At 41.1% G+C, this 16,889-nt stretch overlaps 1 protein-coding gene and 1 long non-coding RNA gene across 4 annotated transcripts in view; one reads left to right on the top strand and one right to left on the bottom strand.

Moving 5' to 3' along the window:
* Positions 1 to 14,206, bottom strand: part of LOC308194597 — a 32,423-nt gene extending 18,217 nt beyond the window's left edge. The window contains exons 1-4 of one of the 2 annotated variants that reach the window (XR_013950706.1): positions 13,904 to 14,206; positions 2,134 to 2,311; positions 920 to 1,009; positions 91 to 845 (exon numbers count right to left, since the gene is read on the bottom strand). This is a non-coding gene — a long non-coding RNA (uncharacterized lncRNA). Of the gene's footprint in view, positions 1 to 90; positions 846 to 919; positions 1,010 to 2,133; positions 2,312 to 13,903 lie in introns of those variants that run through there. The other variant, XR_013950705.1, reaches the window with a different exon arrangement.
* A 103-nt stretch (positions 14,207 to 14,309) lies between these two features.
* NFKB1 (nuclear factor kappa B subunit 1) overlaps positions 14,310 to 16,889 on the top strand; it is a 58,133-nt gene continuing 55,553 nt past the window's right edge. The window contains exon 1 of one of the 2 annotated variants that reach the window (XM_080590631.1): positions 14,310 to 14,647. The gene's annotated coding sequence lies outside the window, so the exon portion shown is untranslated. The remainder of the gene's footprint in view (positions 14,648 to 16,889) is intronic. The other variant, XM_080590630.1, reaches the window with a different exon arrangement.

Raw genomic sequence — 16,889 nt, 5'->3', positions numbered from 1 at the left:
CCAGAAGAGCGTATACATTGTCCTGTTGGCTTACCTTCAATTTCTAATTTGTATGCTCTGATTACGTGAAAGGTCTTCATTTTGCAAAAAAAAAAAAAAAAAAATACAGGCATGCAAGTGAGCATTTTCCAAATCCAGTGAAAAATTTAAGCCTCCTTGACCATTTAGGACCACCTGAGTCAAACTTGATTGAATGCTTATAAATACCTGAAAAGAAGGCTATAGTCTGACAAGCTTTTAAAACAGCTAAAGCTAGAGCTAATATAATTAACAGAATAAAACTAGCCCCATACTTTCTGTATTTATATCGCCATCGAGTGGAGTTAAATATACTGTTACTGTAGTCTAAAGCTTAAAAAAAAAAACAGGCTGTGAAAAAGCATGTTAAATACATGTTTTATAAAGAGGCTTTGCAAAAAGCTAAGTGCCTGTGTTACTTTCAGAAGAGATATACAATACAAATACAGCCACTTGAACACATCGTCACCCCATTGGCTGGTTAAAGAGGGGAGGAAGGAGGAAAATACATCCTGCAACTGATCTGAGTGGTTTTCAAAATCTTCTTCTCCCTTAAGTTGGATGTTGGTTTCCCAAAAGACATGCTGTTTCCTGACTTCTTAAGACTAAATCCTTTAAATATTGGATGATGTCCACCAGAAAAAAACATTGGCCAGAGGGAGGAGAAAAAAATGTTCTTTACTGGCAGCAATAAGGAACTTCCCAAAGAGTACAGCTTTGAATTCTCACTCTATGTAGTTTTTATCTGCATGATCTATTGGGACTCCTCTTCTGGTTCACCTCTTGCTTCAACTTTTAGCTTTCCTGGTGTCAAGGAGAACAGAGAGCTACTGCAGAGTGAGCACGATCTCTCTGAAACCAAGTCTTTTGGAACCCTCCCGCTTCCCAAGGCATAACTCACCTCAGCTTAGCTGGTGCAACAACGTTCTCCTCTGGGGTACCAGCAGTAACATCATTCATCCTTACATCTGGTGTCTCTAAAAATGGTTCACTGCATAATGTAGGTAAAAGAAAGTGAGGAAATTTTAGGGTGTGAATTGTTAGCATTTGCAAGAAAAATCAACTCTTGTAATGCAAGCTAGGCAAACAGGTGATGATTAAGGTATCCTTCAGAAAGGCACTTCAGGATCCTTATGTGAATCCTAACTGTACCTTAAATTATTTACATTATATTATATCACTCTGGGTGGGTGACTAACACCCTGTTATCACTACTACCTCTGTGTTCTTCCCAAAGCTGACATTTTTACAGCCAGACTGTAGGTGGCAGCAGTTCTACAGTTATTTATTTTGCCTGTTTTGTGAAACTAGGTTGTGGGAGTACAGTCAGAATGAAGAGAAAAAAGCAGCATTCTCTCTCTGGTTGTCAGAACACTAAGATGTAAAATGTTCTTGTTTCCAAAGGGTTGGTGGTTTGTTTGTTTGTTTTTTATACCCAACCCCCTGGAATTTGATCATGCTCTGGGTCTAAGAGAGTAAAGTCAGTTCTCTTTGGGGTGTACTAAGTCATCTTTCTCAGGGAAGGGAGATGCACTGTATTTTTTCAGAACAGAATTCATGGCCGCCTGGGCACATTTTGATATCTAGAAGCAATACCGTACAGTTTTCTTCAAAAGTATATCACTCTCTTTTGTGTTTGATAAATACTGGACAAGTGGCAGAAGCTGAAGTAGGCAGTTAAAAAAATTCACTTAGAACCATAAGATTCAGTTTTATGGATTGTGATTCAATATTCAGTGTGAAAACAGTGAGAAATCCAGATTAGTGGTAAAATCTAGATAGCATGTACAGGTGAGCGCTCTAGAAATAGAACTGCTTCTCTGCTGAGTTGAACAAATTTGGCCTGGCTTCCACAGGGTTGGAGCTAGTAAGACCAAACTAAATTCAAATCCTTCCTAAGCTCCTTAATGAACCTGATACAGTTAAGGTGTAACCCAAACATCACAAGTGACTAAAAATTGATATATTTTTGTGCATGCAGTTATACAAAGAATATTATGACTGTGGTATCAGGCTCAGCAACACTACATCAGTGTTCATGTAGGTAGTATATCTTTATTTTATGTACCAACACCCGTACCCTACCCAAAATACATCATGACTATCTTTACTTACATTATATTATCTTTTATTCACCCCTCCAAGTCCCTGTTTGCCAGATGAGCAGTGGTATCTTGTTCTATTTTCCTTGCTGCACATGTATTCCTGTATCTTGTTCGGTGAAACGTAGTAACATTGGGGTTGGAGGCATGTTGTTGATGTGCCCATTGCTTTTTTTTAATGTTACTCATACCTACAATAAAAACAAACAAACAAAATTAAGATTATAAATGCAGCTTCACAATCACCTTTTGAGTTGGTCCTCCCCTGCCAGAGAACACTGTCAAGGCGCAACAAAGTTGAAAGTTACAGCCTCTCAGCTACTTGTAGTCCTAATACTTCAGCAGCCAAGGCTTCCTCCCACCTATACACTAGAGTCCTGACTATCTGTTGTTGGTGGCTTTTTGTTTGTTTTTTAAGTATCGGTTAGCCTTAGCATTGATGTCCTTTAAGGAGACATTATTAGATCCAGTCCTTAACAACAAAACAACCTTGAGAGCATGGCCTTAAGGAGAGTTCTGCTGTTAAAACAAATTTTGTATTAAAACAAAAGGAAAAAGCAAAGCATCAGTCAAAGTTATCACAAAGAAAACAACAGTCAGGTCAGTAGTGCTGGACTTGATGATCTGTATCAGTACTGCCAAAAGTGAAATGGTTTGCATCACACTGTAATGAACCCACTACAGCATTCAGCACTGAAGCTAGCTCTGAGACCTGGAAATCTGGCCCCAGGCTAGGCAGGCTTCAGTAAGGAAAACAATCTCTGACTCTCTTTACCCTCAGCACCAATTTTATCTAAGTGAATTATTTCCTACTATTTGACTTATACGATTAAAGAGTGAATCCAATCATGGGATTGCAGATCTCAATATAAACCGCTACATTTCAGGTTCTGTAAGTGGTAACAAATGTTAGAATAATTTTAGGTCTCTTTACCAGTATTATTTTAGTTTGATGATAAATATTCATTTCAGATCAATTGAAAAAGGTAAACTTCCTTGGAAGAGCTATACAAGAACAACTCAGTGTCCTTCACCTTCTCAAAGTTGGAGCTTAAGAGTGTCTCTGTATAAATTTACGAAGGAAATCCATTGGTACATCTCTGGCTACAGCCCAATCTGTGCATGGTGGATCACATCCTAAAGTGTCCTGACCCCATAGCAAATGAAAGATCACAATCTTTCAGCCTCTGGCATATTGGTTTCTGTAGGCAGTCCTCAGCTGAAGTAATTGGAGGACCAAGATCCCTAGGCATGGTGTGCACCTTGCTGTAGAACCTCTCACATTTTGTGTGCCCACTTCCCAGTGACTTTCAACTCTTCCTCCTGACATCATTTTCTCAGCTGGATTTTGAAGCTAACTCTCCAACTCTGATGGACGCTGCATGTAGCATTAAGCACGTTTTGGAAAATGATGTTTGGAGGTTCTGCTTTCTGGTTTTCTATGTCACAGCCTAAACTTGTCTGCAGAACCTCCCCGTGTCACTCTTACCCGTTTCACCACAGAGTCAGTTCCTCTCTAGCATTTCTCAAAAGCCCCTCCATATAGCTGGAAACAAGAGCCCCTGCCTTCACCCCCTGCAGACAATTTATAATAGTCTTTTCCAGACTCTCACAGCCAGTTATCCATTTGCCTTGGCAAGCAGAGCATCTATAACATTCTGCAGCTCAACTTCTGCTAGTTCACTCCTTCTACTCGTTTTTCACGCTGGGGCTTTCCTTGATCACAAGCTTGCAGTGCTCATCAACAGTGCCACAGTTCTGCCACTTTTGGTGAATCCTGTTAAGGCATAGCCTAAAAACACTCAGAGGGTACAGACGGTCTCTACCAGGAGACGGGCTCACAACATTTTCTCTGCAGAACTAAGCCCTACATCCCTCAGGAAGCTGAACCAGATTCCTTGCCACAGGATCACAAAGTACATGAGTTCTTCAAAAATAGAAAGGTTTTCTGAAAGATTTCTCATCACTCCACACTTCTACTCTGAATAAAAAACATTTAGAGCTCAGGAAAAGGGGGGTGAAAAAAAAAACATGGCATCTTAAAAGCACTTAAACTCACCCTGCTGTTAAGTATCTCAGAAATTCCATATGCAATGAAAAAATAAGTAGGATATTTTCTGCTAGTATATTCCTCATAAACCATGCACTATGGCAGCTCTAGAGAAACTAAACTTTCAGCTCCTGTTGGGGCTCTTCAGGCTGTCATGAGACATCTTAATTAGCCTCCTATCAGGTGATGGGATCTTCATCAGGTGACTGCAGTGCCAATGTGCTTTTACTGGTATCCTCAAACACACGGTTTCTTCTCTGTGGTAATCTATATAATGTTTAGAAAGCTGTTATTTTAAGAGTCATTTCCTTAGCTCTGTGACCTTCTGGTGTACTACAATTCTTTGGCATTTAGTTTTGTTGTGGAAACCCTTCACGCTGTGGCAAGCAGCACACCGTACCCAGTTGTCTGTGTGGGTTAGTGTTTAATGGGATGGATTAGATGGAAATCCACTGGGGCTTTTTCTGTTTGTTCTCTATCAAGTTTGTCTCTTTTCTTATGTGGCCAAGACAGACACTGATAAATACTGACTCCATTTACTCAGAATTTCCTCTCTATTTTTACCTCTCTGGTCCTCATTAAACAAGTTTAGATTAATGAAGGAAGTCTGACACACTGCCCTCTTTTTTTTAAGACATATTTTAGCAAGTCTGGAGATTCCAGAGCTGCTGTTCATAGTTCGGGAGAAGTACTTGACTAACATAAATCTGACTTGTGAGCATTACCAAATCTGGAAATTTTGGAAATTGTTCAAGTTGTCATATGCCTTTTTAAGCTAGATGTTAAAAACAACACAACTATTTTCTTTATGGATTTGGGGGCAGGATTAATTTTGGGGTGATTTCCTTTAATTAGATCAGAAATACACCACTGTCTTACATATTTTATATCCATTGTGTCTGTTCTGTAATGCCTCTTTCAAGCATTTCCACGCAAGCCAAAATGGAAAAGATTTAGCAATCAAAGCCAGTGGGAGCTTCCCTTAATAGAAATGACCAGCGAGCATTTGGCAAAGTATTCTGTTGATTGCACACATTCTAAAGAGAGTCCAGAGGAGGCCCTTACAGCAGTCTTGGCACTGAAGCACATGCAGGGCACATGCAGGAGTTAAAAGGAGGCAGACTGTGTTTTTTTCCATGATGATATGGCTTTGATATACACATGGAAAAAGGGCACTTTGCATAGCTATTAAGACAACTTAATAACAAACATAATAAATCTAAATAGCTGTTTTTCTGCTAAGAGGTAACGTGATGGAAAAGAAAGACTCGTGGTTGGTTTTGGCCCCTGGGTAAAGAACTGTAACAGGTTTGGACATGCACTTCACGCGATCAGGCTTCTCTGCTGAAATCTCTGACCCGTTCTGGTACAAACATGAATCACAGTCTAAGTGAGAAACTCTGCTGCAGTCCTCAGAAAAATCACAACGTTCCTGGTGGCTTGAGATGATAATGTCCTCCTTTGTGGTACTACCTAACATTTTATGACTTTACATTTACAGTATTTTGTCACAAGTAAGGAGTTATATGTTTATGGGGGGGGGGGGGGTGGAGATAAAGACCATCAATTACTTTCGCAATATTTTTCCCTTAAAAAAGCTGAGGATAGGATTTATTCACATCAAGAACTAATAAGCATCTGAGATGCAGTGGTGCCTGACAGTTTGAGGTCATATTGGATGAAAGTTAGAAGAAGTGGATTTCTTTTTTTAAAATGTAGGTCACAGTGATAAAAGGCATCAGTTTTATAGTGCAGTAATCTACTTTGCAGGTTACCTTCCTGCTCAGCATTTCTGTTTCAGTTTGTACAGCTCACAGCAGAACATTTTCTAGAGAGGGAATCACTAGCTCTAGTTTTAGGGAGACAGCATTTTTCGGCTAATGACGCTACTTTGTCACATAAAATATTGAGAAAATGTAGAAGATGAGTCATATGTAATTTGATCAAATCTCATCTTTTCCAGTTTCAAGTTTATTCAATGCTCTTTCAAGGTTTTAAAGCCACAGCTTAATTAAACTATTGGTAGATCAGGAGACTGACCTGTGGCAGCTATTCAGTTTTCATCTTCATACATGTTGCAGTATTTCATACAACCAGAAAAAAAAAAAGAAAAAACATACTACTTACTGCATGTTATTGAAGGATCAAAATAAGATTAAGTGTTTTTCTGTCTATGTCAATCAAAACCACTGTTTGGAGACTTGTGTGCTTGACACATTGCTTGTTTGTTTGCAAAGTAGGAAAGAATTACATGTGCTGCTAAACAGGAATTGGTCACCAGCTATTGCCTTTATTTTAGCTTTTCTGACTCTTTCTCCAGTCTTTGACTTAAAAGAGCAGAGTTTCTACGTTATACTGGAAATCTACATATAGAACCCAGATTCTGAGACTTTTGCTCTAACAATAAGTTTGTTTTTATATTATGAAGGGGGCTGATTATATTGCTAGTATTAACAATCTATTGATGAGCACTTCTTATTGATAGGTGATTATTTTCAGCTCATAACTTCACCAAAATTCCTTTGTTTTGTATGGAAGTTGCCACTCCATGGCATCTGAATTGTTAGGACAGGGATGGTCTAGAAAAGAACTGTATGTTCAAGAGAGTGCTTTCCATAGGGCTCCCATGACTTTCCCAGCATCAGCTGGGAGGATTATAGCAATTAAAGCAAGTAACTCCGGAAGAGAGAGGATTTTCTCCCTAATTCTGCCCAGATGAGCTGTTATGCCTCCTCTGCTGTGCCAGAGTTCTTCTGCGATTCTGGGCACATCACTTAAACCAAACTTTTCACAGGTAGTCTGTGTTCCTCATTTTCTAGTTGCTTGACTTGGACACTGAAGCCTGATTGCAGAAGTGCTGAAAGTACTCATATCTGCAACAGAAGTCAATGAGGGCAAATATCTGAAAAAAAAGAAAGTACTATACCAGTGTGTCCAACATTTCTAGTTGGGCAGGCCCTGTAGGACCTGCTGTATCAAATAGCAGGTGAGTCTTCTAGTTGCACGACCACCTCCTCCAAGTATTGTTATGGGATGGAGCAAGACATAGGAGGCAGGGCCATAGAAATTGTCCAAGTAGGGCACATACAGATTGATCTTAAGTTATAGTGTGGGCACATTCATCTCTCGAGATAAAAACTGTGGGAAAAATTAGGAAGAATCTGAGACACAGAGAATCTAACATTCATATCTTTGATCAACATTTCTCCAGACTTTTGTTCTATATCCTTAGAATAAGAACAGCATCTTTGTCACAAGAAGAGCATTTTTCTAACCTGGCTAGACCACAGTCAGACTCCAGCAGGCTCAGCTGGACCTCCCCAGAAGCATTCATGAAATCACCATGACTCCCATTTTACCTTCTTGCAGACCTATATACAGCTTGCAAAGCTAAGTCTTGCTTCAAGAAATATTTGAAGAGTTTTGCAAATGCTGTGCAGACTTACTATTTGCAGCCACATGGGCCCACTATTAGGATGTTTTCTGAACTTGCAGGGAAAGCAGAGATCCTTCCTCAGCCGCCAGCCCTGCACCCAGGTAGGTCAACAAGAGTTTGCCCTTGATGTGAATGCAAGCAGAACTGAGTTTTCACTGCGCTATCTAAGGGAGTGTCTTTGGGTGCAGCCAATTGTTGGCAGCACAGCACTAAAAGTCGGTAAGAGTTGCTGTAAATACACCCAAGGGCTTGAACAGTAGTCTCATATTCTTATTTGGACGTCTAGGTAAATAGACGCATTTGGAGACTTTGCAATTCTATTTCCCTACCCTCAGGTCAGAAAACTCACATGGAGACCTGATCTGTAAGTGCACAGTGCTGGGACCCTGAGCCTGTACAAGTACACACACCAGTGTCATAGCACTGCGCAGGGTTCCTTAACCTTAAGAGCAGGGCAGGCTATGCAAGCACAACAGTGTCCAAGCCAACGTGCCAGGAAACAGCAACACGATTACTTGGTCACATCGCTTGTGGCTTTGTTTCTGGGATGTTTATTTATAGCTTAGAGTCCTCTGCACCATGCTTTTAAAAAGCGTAAAAGAAAAAGAAAGAATAAAAGACTCTGTCCCATCATCACTCAGACCCCTTCGGTTTCAGCTTCCAATCAGGAAATCAAGAGAGGAACTGAGAAAGAAACTAGAATATGGAGAACACTTTGCTTCCTCCACTACTACCACTCATTGCTTTTCTTGTGCAGAGCAGAAAATAGACTGAGGTTCCCCTCTTTTCCCAAAACCCTGCTCTATCACAGCACTCCTTTTCTTGTTATGGCACATCCTCTTGCTTTTCATCAGCTTGTTGCATCTCATCACAAACGCAGATAGCACTGGTACTGTTTCGGATGTTGCTGTTTTACATACAGGATACATTCTTTAAAAAGCTTTCTAGCCCTCATGGCTCTGGAGAAAAGGCTGAGAAAAAGAGCTTTTATGGCACCAAATCCATGAGACAACTTGCTTTTCCTACTACCCTCCAAATATTCTTCTATAATCTCGCATTTTTAAGAGGCCTGATCCATTACACTAGTGACTTGTCTTGACTCACCACTCACTGTTTTTAATCCCCCCAACATTGCCAAATTACAAGGTCTGCTAACACCACAGAATTTGCCTAAAGAAAATCACAAGATTTTTAAAAATGCGTCTTTTGAATACTGATACTTTAAAAAAAGTAAAACTTCAGTTTTCATCAAAAGTAGAGAGAAAGCTTTCCACATATCCAGAGACTCTAAGATCAGAATTTTAAGAATATCACAAATTACGGTAGAGGCTTAAAGTCTGCAACCAGAACAGTTCAGGAAATCAGAACTTACTTCTACCAACAGTTGAGCGGAAGATTTGAGCAAATTGCTGCACAAGCTCAAATAGCACCAAAGGGGCCACTTTGTGCTTCCATAATCTGTTTTCCGTTATATATTTAGATGGAGAAAGCTCTGTGGCAGAGGAAATCTCTTCCCTATGTATTTGTATAGACCTTAGCTGTCTGGAACCTCTTTCCTCTACTGTGGCCTTAAAGAGCTGCTACAGCATAAGACAGCAGTAATAAAAAGTCAACTTCGCTAAATTCTGCTGTCTCTACAGAGTTAAAATCAGTCCTATTCAGTACACCCAACCCAAAAAGACCTCATAAATCAAACTCAGCACATATTTAATGAGAGTAACTAGTAACAAAAAGCGACAAAGGCAACAAGAACCAAATAGCTGTTCTCGTTTGCATTAGCTAGTTGCATGAGATGTGGCTGAGGTTCCAAAGCTGCAGTCACGTAACGGGAAGAACCTACACTTCTTGGAAAGGCAGTAGGGCCCCAGAACTGTGTTCTGATAGGTATAATCACGTAAAGGTTAGCAACATATATCATTCAATATGCAAAAGACTATGAAGAGAAACCAGACCCACTCACGTAGGAAGTACTGAGCATAGAACAGTATTATTCATAACATGGGGAGGGTAGGTGGGAAGAGATGGGAGTGAGTGCATTGGACTGGTAAGAACGTGCTGTCACTGAAATCAAATAGCAAAAAAAAAATCCTTCTGCTTTCAGGGGCTGGCCAAGATAGCTGAGTGATAAAAGAGTAGATTAACCACAATCTGTACTAGGTCTGGATTCTGAAGAACGGACTGGTAGATTACTAGATCTGTTACCAGAAATCACAACTCTTAACTATGACTCTCCTTGCTGTAGGCTCTGATAACTAGTGTCCTTTACGTTATTACGCCATTGCATAGCACTGTAAATAATTTCTATAAACAACCATTTATGTTCTGAGAATACATGTGCATAAGTACTGCTGTACACCACTCTTATGCAGCTCAGCCTCTGACCTAGACAAATAATTATCATCAGCCCAGGCAATGCTTTCAGAGCGGCCCGTACCTTTTGCAGGAAGCAGCTTCAGGGCCCAGGCAATCCAGCCAACCGGCGATTTTTCAGAGTGCTCTGTGTAGCTCCCCATTGAGAGCTGCTACCTTGCCACACAGAACATACAAGCTACCATTTTTAGAGTAACTGAGAGGCTTGCTGTGAAATGCTTCTTGCTATTAGGCTGCATAGGAGAGAAGAAAGGAAGGAGGCCTGGCGTTACTTAGCCATACCGACAAGCAGCTAGGCCAACGATTCTAAAAATGATGTAGGTAAAGTCACATACAGACACAGAAAGAACCGAGCAGAGAAGGTAAGTGATGATAAGCGATCTAGCTGTATAATAGCGTTAGATGAAGTACTGAACAGATGTACATTAAAACAAAGCAGAAGATGTCAGAACTAAGATTGTAACCATAACACCTAATGTGTTTATAACTAAATTAATTTTCTGAGCAAATTAGCAGGCTTACTTCACGGAAGATGAAAAAATAGCTGTGTCTATCAGCTACTAATGCAAGAAAACTATAGGATCCTGGAAGAGAAAATATAGAAGACGCAAACTGTTAAACTCCCAGCTGCTCAGGATGACGATCTTCTTCCCATTACTGAGTGTAAGACCAAGCTAACCTGTGAAGTTACTTAACTCTATCTGTATCTCATGCACAAAAGTTAGCTTTCACGTAGAAATACAGGTTAATTCTCACTTCTATTCAGATTAGTGCTTATAAGTAAATGCTTAGTAACACCCTATTCAAGGTTTCACAATTATTGCTGTACTTTTAAATCTTCCTTTTTTTTTTTTTTACCCTGTAACTCTCTCTTGAAGTCCCCCTTTCTCTGTGAATTATGTTCATCATCGGCCATGTCTACAGCCTCATGGTTCTCATATTAAAATCTGCTAAATTGTAGGTTGGACTAGGTGATCTTGGAGGTCTCTTCCAACCTAGATGACTCTGTAAATCCTCCTTCCAGCTTTTCACTACTGAAATTTTCTCCTCCTACAGTTCTATCACTTTAAGCCAAACCACACTGGAACATCAGTCTTAGCACAGCTACAGATCTTAAGCACTTTGGAGGCAATACGAGACCTCAAATCTGAGTCACAGCTGTGCAGGAATAAAGCAAAAAGTATATTGGGAACGTGGCTTGTGTAACTGCAGGAGACACCATGCTGTTTTGAATTTTGCAAGGTATTGCTCGTGCCCATCTAAGTGCTGATGAAATACATGATGAATTGAGGCCAGATCATCATCCACCAGAACAAAGTAGTGCAGATGACATTAAGTATTTCTGTGGATGCTGCCACGTGCAGGTTTAGCAGCATCACTTAACTCCACGCACTGCTCTTGCCGCATTTCAAATTGGTTGGCTTTGCATATGTACCTTGGCTATTTAGATATTTTTATACTATTTCTATTGCCTACTTGTTAGATCTCAGCATATATTTTGTCTTAGAATGATAGCACCATTTAAAAAATACATATATATATACACATACAATTTTTAATTGTATTGTCCTTTTATGTTCCTTGTGGATTCAAATTACAGGAGATAATGGCACAGCTCACAGCAAACATTAACTAAATCCTGATAACTTTCTCTGAGGACAGGAGCATGTGCTGGATAATCACTGGCTACTATCCAAGGCAAATCAGCTTTAAAGTTGGAACTTCTGGGTCAAAAATAAAAAGTGGATTAACCAGGAAAGGATCTGGATATCATGGCCTAACAGGCCAATAAAGACAGGCAGCTAAACATTTTAAAAGGAAGCATCTCTCAGCAGCTATTTTAGATTTTCCCTCATCTCTTCCTGTTTCAGGACCGCAGATATAAGGTCAAAAGGAACAAAAAGATCCTGCCTCATTTCCAATAAGTACCTCAGAAACAGAGCAAATAAAGCAGGAAACTGACTTTTTTTTTTCTAATTTGGGCATACCAATTAAAGTGAAAAACAATTACTTTAAAAGCCTCTGCTGCTCTTGGGTGCATATCTGTTTTCAGATATCCCTAGAGGAAGAAAAATAAAAAGCCTAGTTTTCAGAGATAATGCTTTTTTCCTAAGAAGAAACAGTATTAATTACAGGATTAAAAAAATCCAAGGCCAAAGACACCTGACCTTGTAAAAGGATATGTACTCACAGAGAAAGTGTAGTAACCTAAGACGAGACACAACTCCTAGATGCTCCTTTTTTTTTTAAACCATATCAAGAAACTTAAATATATACAATCTCATTAAGTGAGATAGCCTAAGTGACTACATAATCAGGAAGCCTTACCTCTGACCTACTTCCCCACTTACCAGAGACCGTACTATACTGTAGCTAGAAATGGTTCTTAACATTTCCCTCAGCTCAAGAATGAAAGTGTGTCCTCCTTTAGGTTGAGCTTTAACCACCTGCTCTTCATCTGTGAGCTGATCTTGTCCAGGTGCAGCCCTGTGTTCTCCAGGAAAGCGACCACATTGTCTACCATTGCAAACTGCTCACACCTGAGTCCATGTTTTCTGTCTAGTTCCCCTAGTAGAACCAGGATTTGAAAGCTAATTGCTTACTTGGCTTTTCAGGTGAGAATCATGTGCTTTAAAACAATTTATATATCTAGAGTGGTCTGGGGACTTATGGTCTTGACCCTATTGTGAGTTTCAATAGCAATAACATTTCTGTTATGATATTGAGTTATAAGGAAGACAAACTTATATTTTAAATATAATTTAGAAAGAGGCTTTTCTTTAGGAATCAAGATGTTTGGGGAAGCTGATTCAGATCTCACAGGGAAACCTGAGCCTGTGTACTTGATAATGTGACCTTTTAAAATAAATCTACCAAGTAAGTCTGTTTAAGTTTTGGAGCTTTTCCACCTTGTCTGACTTCCTGGTACTTGTTTGTACAGGTCTTGCTCTGTGAGCATGCCTGTAACTAGCTGTGACATGGCATCTTTTCTTCTAAACTAATGTTATTTTGAAATGATTCTTGTGTTTTAAATCTATCTAGACTTCCTTCTTATAAAGCTTTGGTGCCCAGTTCTCTTCTCACTTGCTTTGCTTACTTCAATGTACTTGTTTCCATAGAGCTGATTAATGTTAGGTCTTAAGAGTACAGGAAGTATTGCATTTAAAAAGGAAAAACATTTCATTCAGAAGTGCTAAGTCATGAAAACCTGGACTTGGAACGGAATGGGCAAATGCATCTTTAGACCTACATCACAGAGCAACAAATGCAGGAAATGGGTCTCTGCATATGTATGTGTGTATAACCTGTATGAGACTTCAGTTCTTTTATTCAGAGGCAGAGAAAATCCTATGTGTTTCTAAGCTTCTTTCTGTAGCCTTAGTACCAATTTCAAACAAGCATGTCTCCATTCCTACCCAGAGATATAGTGCACAGCATTGACATCTGAATTTACTCCTTTGCCACTGGTGAAATCAGCTAACATGTGGACAGAGAGGAGGTGGTCAGCAGCACGGTCTCCATTTGTGACATGACTGAATTATATATATGGTGTTAAAGATAAGCATGTAATAACTCCCTGGTTTAAATAATAATAAAAAAAAAAAACACTTTTTTGTCTCAACTCAGTCAACAGGTTTCTTATGATTTCACCTTGTTTCTTTTGACTCCATTTTTGTTCTGGATGGAAGTCCCTCATTTCAATACAAGAAATAGTTGCATCATCTCATTTATAGTGTTGCTTTTCTTGTATGTATGTATTTTTTGTTGTTTTTTAACTTTTCTCATCATTTATGATTTTTTCTTTGTTAGTCTAATTGAATTCTGAGGTAAATAACTGGTGAGGTCTCATCTTATGTGGCCCTGGCATAACAGGAGCCCCTCACAGGTGCTTCTCTGGTGTGCTGATGAATTTTTGGACTAACTTACCTCAGGTGAGCCACGCTGGCCGTTGATCTGAGATGCTCTTCACCCTTAGCAAATGGGAGGCTTAAGACTCAGTGAAAGGATGTTTGGATTATTTCGCATAATGTCTGTGAGCAGTTAAACGCGGCGCCGGCTGCCTTTCTTCAACCATGGCGAGATGCGTCTGGGAGACCCGGCTACGCGCTACTAAAACTAGCACGTTAGTGACGGTGGGTGCTATTTCACGGACTTTAACCGACGAGGACGCCTGCTCCGCCAGAAAACTACATTATTCCCTAAAAAAAAACAACAACAAAAAAAAAACCGCAGGCTACGCTCCCAGCTCCCTCCTGCGGGCAGGTGGCGGGCAAGCAGCACCCCCACCGGCCGCCCCTCAGCAACGGCCGCCCCCAACGGCCGCTCCCGCCCAACGGCCGCCCCGCTCCTCCCTCCCCGTGAGCGTCAGCGGGAATTTCCAGCCAGGAAGCCCGGCGGGCAGGGGCGGGGAGGCTGCGGCCGCTCGGGCCGGTGCCGCTCGGCTGCCCTCGCCGCTGGGGCGGGGGGGAAAGTCCGGGGAACCGGGGGGGGCGGAGGATCCATGGCGCGGCGCTGAGGGACCCTTTTCCCTTCACGGAGCGGGGTCGCCGCCGCCCCGGGGCGAAAGGGGAAGGCGGGGGCCGGAGGCACCTCCCGCTTCCTGCGGCGGAGTTCCTGCCCAGGGCGCCGGCCCTCGCCGTGCCTGCGCCGGATCGGGAAGGCGGCAGCCCGGTAAGTGGTTGGTGTGGGGTGGGAGACCTCCGAGGAGCTTTGTCCGCCTCGGGAGGTACGGGCTGCGGGGGTTGTAGGGCGGCGGAGCGGCCGGTGCGGCGTGCTTGTAGCGAAGTGCTCTCGGCTTCCTTCGTGCTCGCCTGAAACGGAGCTTTGTTCCCCGAGAGATGAGCTGCTGGCTGCTTGGCCGCTATCACTGCACTGCTAGGTAATTGTATGCGAATAAGCAGGAGTCGCCCCTAAGCGTTCGCTGGGTAAGGCTTCGTAGGCTGGAGAGCCTCGTAACTTGGCACCGCGTTTCACCTTCCTGTCTAAAAATGCCCCAAGTCTCTGCTAAAGGACCGTGTTTTGAAAGAAATATCGATTTTAAAACTTTAAGGAGCCTGTCATCTTTGGCACGTTTAGTTTCGTGCTTCAGAAGTCCTCTTTTCAGAGAGAAACTTAATATTAAGTGGATTAACTCTCCCTCACCGCCCTATGCTGTGCAGCATTTAAGGTGCTATGCCACCGCTGTCAAGCTCAAAGAGCAGGGTTGAAAATACTTAGTCTTAACAGCTCTTCATTTTTATTCATGTTGAGTCCATAGGCCGCGCACTGGGAAGCTTTTGCAATAATATTTTAGTCAAAGTATCCCATTATTTCAAAAGAGAGTGTAGCTGCCCATTCGAGGAAAGCATTAGCCCAGACGTCATCCAAAGACGTCATCCTGTCTGCAGTGTTTTGTAATCTACAGAAATGACTACAGTTTAATTGAGAAAATGAAAGAGGAAAAAGAAGCCTGTAGCGATCCAGAGGCAGGCCCTCTGTTCTGTAAACTTTTGTGGCTCGCTAATTGGACCGACACACCTGCTGAAATGCTGCTGTCAGGATCTGCCGCGGAGTGTTTTCAAGAGGTTGCTGTAGAGATTTCAAGGAATCTCAGTGCTGAGATACATGCCAGACCTGCTAGTATTTCAGGTTAAATTCTTTGAAGCAGAAAGGAGAAAATCCTTCTTCTTTCTTCCACCCTCTGTCCCTTTTTTTCGAGAAAGAAACGTCAATCAACAGTGCAGTCATTAAAATGAAATTGTTTCCTCGTGTGAGTAATGAGAGCGCTTTGAATAGAGTTAAGGTTGTAAAACTGAATGGCTTTGTTTCATTTCATGTCACGTTGGGTGTCTTTTAAAAAAAAAATGATGTTGTAGCAGATAAACTTCATAGCTGTAGATGCTCAGTTCAGTCAGCGTCTTCGTGATGTTTTTGCAGTTTGTATTCTGGAATCAGAAAGTTTGCTGTAAAAGTGTGCCGGGAAAAAAGGGAAAAAGTTAATCTTGGGAGAGGGCGAGAGGGGGGGAAAGCAGAGAGCAGTACTTCATTTTTATGCACGTTCTAAAATTTTCTGCCTCACTTACTGAAAAATAGCAATTGTTCTCAATGCTACTATGTATTTCACTTTTAAAATACATTTTAATGATAATTGTAAATGTACTTCCTTTTTGAGGTGGCATTAGGTGATTCGAGTAGTGGGCACCTACAAATAAATGCCACTGATCCAACTTTGCTGATTAATAGATATTTTGGGGGTTTTTCATGAAAAAATAAAGTTCCTCTTCCTCATCACTGCCTTTTCCCAAAACCCTCCCATGCCGCTGTCTCAGGAATACATGCAGGGTCCAAAAATGAGTGCAGCTAGGGATTCATGTTACCTTCTTATCATCACCGGTGACACTGGAAGGGGAGGAACCACGTCTGCAGGCCCATGAGTCTTCACTGTCAGGGATTCTCTCTGCTGACTAGAAAGCTCAAGTCTCCCTTAATAGTTACATGCATGCATGGTAAATGTTGCATTGAAGCTGTGAAGATAGAGTGGAAAAACAATGTATGTATATATTTACTAACTTACAGTAGGCTTTCTGGTGCAGCTGTTGTTCAGAACTTTCTGCAGTTTTCAGAGATTCTGGTTAATTGTTTTGTGTTTTCATGGATCTCTTCAATACTCCCTAAAATCTTCCTACCTTTTGGTGCTGTAAATGTTTGCCAACTCTTTTGTCAGACAAATAAGTCTCAGTTTAGGAAATTCATTTTCTTAAGCAACTAAAGGAAAGCCTAAAGTTGGTTTAGATATTTTTTTCAACATAGTGGTAGCTTTTTTATTGGCTCTCAGGCACAAGGTAACACAGCTATTATAAAGCAAAGAGGAGAGAAAATTTCAGGTTAAACGGTGAAAAAGAATTTCAGGTCTTGGTCACTTCTGGCTGGCACA

Source organism: Anser brachyrhynchus (genome assembly GCF_964034855.1).
Source record: "Anser brachyrhynchus genome assembly, chromosome: 4".
Taxonomy (NCBI): Eukaryota; Metazoa; Chordata; class Aves; order Anseriformes; family Anatidae; genus Anser; species Anser brachyrhynchus.
This window is presented reverse-complemented; position numbering and strand designations above follow the sequence as displayed.